The sequence below is a fragment of the Amblyomma mixtum genome, chromosome 9, assembly GCF_055824585.1.
Source record: "Amblyomma mixtum isolate Tamu chromosome 9, ASM5582458v1, whole genome shotgun sequence".
Lineage (NCBI taxonomy): Eukaryota > Metazoa > Arthropoda > Arachnida > Ixodida > Ixodidae > Amblyomma > Amblyomma mixtum.
Genome location: NC_143020.1, coordinates 55,786,350 through 55,792,903, shown reverse-complemented (window position 1 = coordinate 55,792,903; position 6,554 = coordinate 55,786,350).

Sequence of the window (6,554 nt, the reverse complement as noted above, 5' to 3'; positions counted from 1 at the left end):
AAAACCGGGAAGAACAAAACGACAAGATCCTACACAAAATTGTGTGGGTACCGGGGCACACGGGGGTTGCAGGGAACCGAGAGGCCGACAGGATAGCTCGAGGATACATGACTTTCCGAGCTTCCGACGAGACCGCGGAACTCGCGCCAGCACCCAGGGAATACTCGGCCATACTACAAAACTATAGAGGCAGAAGAATGCGATATCCCCCACCGCACAAATCTCTCAGCAGAGAGGAAGCTGTCACTTGGAGACAATTACAAACAGGCTCTTTCCCAAACCTACATATACTAAACAAAATGCACCCTACGATATACACGAACAAATGTCCCTGGTGCGACGAAAAACCTACACTATACCACATCACATGGGCCTGCCAAAACATAGACGTGGTCCCCAAAATACAAAACCCGAGTGCGGAGCAGTGGGAGACTCTGCTGTCCAGCGACCGCTGCGAAGACCAACAAGGTCTGGTACAGCGAGCTCAACGGGCGGCAGTGGCCAGCGGAGCCCTGGACTGAGGGCAACCGACCACTGGTTAGAGGCGGACGATTTCGACAGAGAAGGCTCCTGGGGGTAGAACCAAGACGTCTCTGAAGAAGCCTCTAAACCGCAGGAATAACCATTACTGTAAATAAAGTTTTCCCTTCCCCTTCCTTCTTTCAATCGCAACAACAACAATGCAAAAGCTTTACTGTCCATGAGTGCTGTACCTGCGGCCGTGCCGTGGTTAGGACGATCAGCTAAAGAACCCCAGAGTACCCGGGTTTGAGCAAAGACGCCCGTGTGCTGTGCGATGTCAGTGCAGGTTAAAGAGCCTCCAGGTGGTCGCAATTATTACGTGACAGCGTGTACAGCTCGTTCGGTCGAAAATCCGTCGGCGTCATCGCTGCGGTTCTCGGGACCACACGTCGGAAAAACTAGTGTCATTCCAGCCGTTTCCCGCAGAATATTCCAGATGGTGCCATACGATTCAGCATTTCGTGCTGCATAAACATAGTAGTTAATTTGGAGCCAAACTCGCGTATATTATGTTCACTTACGAGGACTGCCTAAAGGCTTTTTCATTCTTGAGGAGCATAGAATGACGCTTTTTACAGGCATCCCTACTACTCATCGCGCCTGTTAGCTCTTCCTATCTTTCTTCTCTCCACAGCGATGAGCGGGCCCCAGCTCGAGGGCCCGAATCCGTAGTTTGTCCTCACACTACCTCTCCCTCCAGACACGTCCCCAGAGACTGCAGAGGAAGCCGCCATTGCACTTGCTATCACCCGCACGGAAGCCCGGTATATTTTAAGTGACTCTAAAACTGAGATTTTAAATTTTGCTCGAGGCAGAGTTCATGTCCCTGCTTTTGGCATACTGGACTCGCCCGATGCACCCCTGCCCCGCCATGTGGAGCTGATATGGGTGTCTGCGAACTACGGGAATCCCGGAAACGAGGCTGCCAACCTTTTAGCCCCAGGTTCTTTAAACCGGGCTCACGTGGCCTCGGATCGGGGATTCACGAAGGAGCGCATGCACACATTCAGCGAGCTAACGCAGGCCTACAGAGCTTGAAGCCAGCTCTACCCCTCGCCGCACCCCTCCCTAGATAACAAACAACACTCTGGTGCAGACTACAGACACACTCTCTCCTCTCACCCCTTACCCTAGCCCACTATCATCCATCCTTTCCCACTCGGGCTTCGCCCTATGCCTTGAACCGTTCGCCTCTTCCCTCCACATCATTTCCCTCTGCTCGGCGGACCCTCCCCCGGGGGACCTAGAGAACCTCAAGACCTGGGAGGACTGGGAGACCCTGCTGCGCTCGGAGGACCCGGCCCGTGCAGACCATCGCCACCGGCCGGGATGCCAGTGTTATGGACCTCAGGAACATAAACACTTGAGTCCAGTGGGGTTGTGCGGGGACCCTGGGGCGTGCCCCGAATTCCTGTTGAAATAAAGTTTTTTCTCTCTCTCTCTCTGACGCGCGCTGCAGTTGCCGCAGTCATAATGTTCTAAAATTGCCGTGCTTCTCTTCGCAACGGTAACGTAGTGGTCATACTCCCGATCTCAGTCGGCAGACCATTGCGAACGTGGTTTGGGCGCTTTCTTTGAACTTCACACACTGCGGCCACGGCGACGGCAAGGCAGTTTTAAAGAAAGTCCAAAATAGGCCTTCCTTTATGCTCTCGTAAGAGGACTGTCAGTGATCAAATTCAAATTCAAATTCTTTATTTACATTTAAAAGTACACAAAGATTTGTCCAACACTGTCTGGACCCGTAGCCGTAGGCTAGTCATGGGTCCAAAAAATGAAATACAATCATACAGACACTCCAGTGCAATGCAATTCGAACTTGTAGAAGCGGGGAGATACACGTGTATGAACGCAAGTGCATAAATGAGAAAAGAAAAAAAAACACCACAAGGAACAACTCTATAATATGACAAACATCGTCGATGTCCAAATAAGAAATAATAATAATATTAATAAAAACGAATGCGCGCAGCAGGTTGAGTAAGCATTAGACCTTAGTATGTATGTGTCGAAAGAATTTTTTTTGCTGTAGCAGTGAAATTTTGAGCGTATTTTACTTCGTGGGGAAGGGTATTACATATTTTTGCACCAATAAAAGCGAGCTGCCGTTCTCCATATACGTTGTGAGTGGGTGGCAGATTAAAGTTTCCGAGCGTTGCATTCCTGGTGGGACGTGATGACGTGCGAAATAGGGATATATGGAAAGGATGGTAGTATCTTGCGATGCTGTTTACGGTAGTAGATGTTTTCAGTAGGCGTAGTGAATCGAAAGGTAGTAGTTAACTGTAAGTCTTCGAATAATGATCTGCTGGGATGATCCGGTTTCGAATGAGTTATGACTCTTTATGATCGTTTCTGTAATTTTCGGATTGGCTCTATATAACTGTTGTAGCTCCATCCCCAAGAATCTAGGCAGTAAGAAAGGTGACTGTGGATAAATGAGAAATATAAAATGCGTAAAATATTTGTGTCAAAGAAGTCACATGCCTGTAGCAGTTGATAGCACCCGGATGCCATTTTCGCCCCCACTGAAAATATGTGATTTTGCCAGTGCAGGTGCCTACCAAAGATTACGCCAATATATTAAAAAAAGTGTATGTTTCAGTACAGAGTTGTCAATGGAAATGTTCATACAGTTAATATCTATTTGTTTACTACGGGAGTGAAATACAGTGTATTTTGTTTTGTCAACATTAACACACAGCTTGTTAGCGGAAAACCAGTAAGAGATGCTTGCTAAATCTAAGATTGTTTTGGACTCAATTTCCTCGATGTCGTTTCCTGTAATAATTATAGCGGTATCATCGGCGTACATCAGTATATCTCCGAAATGTAGTGCACGTGGAAGATCGGAAACAAAGAAAAAATTCGCTGTGGCTTAGCTTGGTTAAGCCCGGTAATTGCGAAAGCAATATCCGTACCTACGCCATGGTTGAGCTGGTAGTGCAGCTGGTGGTGGTGCTTGTGGTTAGACTTGTGGTGATGCATCGGTTATACAATCCAATCCAATCCAATCTGATCTAATGTAATGTAATGTAATGTAATGTAATCTAATCTAATCCAATCCAATCCAACCCAATCCAATCTAATCTAATCTAATCTAATCTAATCTAATCTAATCCAATCCAATCCAATCTAACCTAATCTAATCTAATCCACTCTAATCCAATCTAATCCAATCCAATCTTCATGTGCACCGCCGTCGCACACGGACGGCGGGAGATGGTCGCCCAGCTCTTCGGCGTGACGTCACACAGAATTCATGCGAAACGTCAATGGTGGCACCACCACGTCACGGCAAAGGCTTGAAAGTGCAAGTAGTATTGCTTTCGCAATAAAAAGCAGGGGCCCCAAAACAGACCCTTGGGGCACGCCCGTGTGTATACGTTGTGGTGACGATGATGCATTATTCATTACGACTACCTGATGAAGTTGATCGAAGTAACTAGAAAACTGCTCGAAAATCCGTTTTCTAAAGCCGTAGTGTTTTAGCTTGTGCAAAAGGATGGAATGGTCAACGGTATCGAAAGCCTTTCTTAAGTCGAGAAAGACCACAGCCACAAGTTTGTTGTTATTTAAAGCACAGTTTATTTTTTCGGCTAATAACTGGACTGCAGTTGATGTTGAATGATGCTGCCGAAAGCTGTGCTGCTGTGGGCAAATTATACGGTATTTTTCTATACATTTATTAATTCGATTTGCAGGAATTTTTTCGAAAAGGATATTAACAGCACTGAGCACTGATATAGGTCGATAACTAGAAGGGTTTGAGCTGTCTCCATCCTTGTATATTGGAACTACTCGGGCGGTTTTTAGCGGTGGGTACTTGGCGGTTTCCAGTGAGTGACTTAGAACGTGACATATTATAGAACCGAGGATATCAATGTTGTCTTTCAATATACGTACAGTTATTCCATCGAATCCAGCGGCTTTATTGCTAGCCATAGTTGCCAATGTAGAATGTATTTCGCTAAGTTCAATGTCATCTAGAAAAAAGGTATTTGGTAGTGGACTCGGGAACGAAGAATTTACATCTGTGTTATTTACAGAGGTAGCTGCAGAAATTCCTACGTTTGTAAAATATGAATTAAAGCGGTCGACAACGTTCTGATCAATAACTGCCGGAAGTGTCTGTTTGCGCGGTTTGCCAACAACACTGTTCACAATTCCCCACAGTTTTTCGGAGTTCCCAGTGCTATGTTCAATGAGGCGTGTATAATATTCCTTTTTCCGTGTGCGCATAGCTGCCACAGATTTATTGCGCATTTTTTTGTACTGACAAAAGTAATAGTAGTTATCCTTATGCTGTTTCCATTTGTGATACCAAAAATCCTTTTGTTGTAGCACCGCTAGAATTTGTTTTGTCATCCAGGGCGAAATGGGCCGCTTATACGAACGAGCAGATAACTTCGTACTGCTGCTTGTTGTAGCGCACGTAAGAGTGTAAATCAGATTGGAGAATTCAGTTTCAACGTCATCATGGTATATGATACTAGTGTCAATAGACTGAATTTTGGATCTGAGTAAAGTGTAATCAATTGTGGTAATTACTTTGGTGGGTATTGATTTCGTTTTAATGACGTTTTGAACCGTTATATAGGTAGGTAGATGATCAGAAATAGGTTGGTTGCATACCCCTGCACATATATTCGAAGTTATATTTGTTAAGATATGATCAATGACCGTTGCAGATGTGCTGGTTATTCTAGTGGGGATGGTAATCAAATTCCGAAAATCAAAGGAATTCAGCAGATGCGCATAGTCATTATGGTGTACGTCACGGGTATCTGTTAATGTCTCCGCTAATTATAACCGGGTATTTGTGTTCTGACATGAGGGTGAAAAATACTGATTCATGTTTTTGAAGAAATAAGGCTACAGCTGAATTGGGGGACCTATATACGACACCCACGATAACGGAGTTGTCCAATCTGATAAATGATGCTTCGATATAAGATGTGCTGCAAGAAACGTTTGGCAATGCTGAGTAGGTGTGACTGTTGTGAACAAAAAGCGCTACGCCACCACCACGCGAAAGTGAATCACGTGGATGTGAATGTGTTAGGTAATTAGGAATGAGAACATTTTCGCCTTTTTTGAGCAAAGTTTCAGATATTGCGATGACGTCATAAGGTTTTTGGTGCTGGGAAAGATAGGCAAGCAGCAAGTTTAAGTTTTTTCTTATGCTACGTATGTTGCTGTGAAATATGTGCAAGCTACCGTTCTTTGTCTTCGTGAACGCCGTATTTCTGCCCTGAGGTGGCTGTGCTTAAGAATGCGTCACAAGACAATTTTCACACGATCATCTTCGCATGCAAGATGTATGACTTTGGAATTATCTGCCTTCCGCACCAGGATTCTTCAATTGGAGACCCAGGCAAATTTACAACCTTTTTCCCGCTTCAGTTGGACGGCCTTGCCTAGCAAAATTTTGTTTTCAGGACAGAGGTGGTCGTTCACAAAAAACTGGGTCAGTTCCCTCAAAACCGAGCATCGATGTGTTCAACCGGTTTTTCTTTGCAGCCTGAAAGAACTTGTCCCGCACAGTGCTTGAGGTAAACTTCACAATGATGTTTGACAGTCCAGATCCTTTAGTTGGAACACGATGTGCGACATCTATATCACAGTCGTAGAGCTCGACTTTTAGGCACTTGGCCACTTTCTGCACTGTCACCTACATTCTCATTCTCTGTCTCTGGTATGCCCTTTAGCTCAACATTGTTGCGCCTACCATATTGCTTCAATTTGACAAGTTCCTTTTTCAAGTCCCCCATGCCTTTCCTCATCCTCTGACAATCTCTTTCCGTATCTTGAATCTGTTGCATCACCTCAGTGAGCTCTTCTCGGAAGTTCCGGATTTTATTCTTGAATTCATCGAAGCTGTCACTGCTATATTCAACGGATTTCCCGATGGTGATTACGTCCGTTCTGAGTTCGGCTATGGCTTCAAGAAACTTCGCTGTCATTTCAATGAACAGCTTGGCTATTTCCTTAATGGTATTTGGTGCCTTTTCTGTTATGGATGTAGCAGA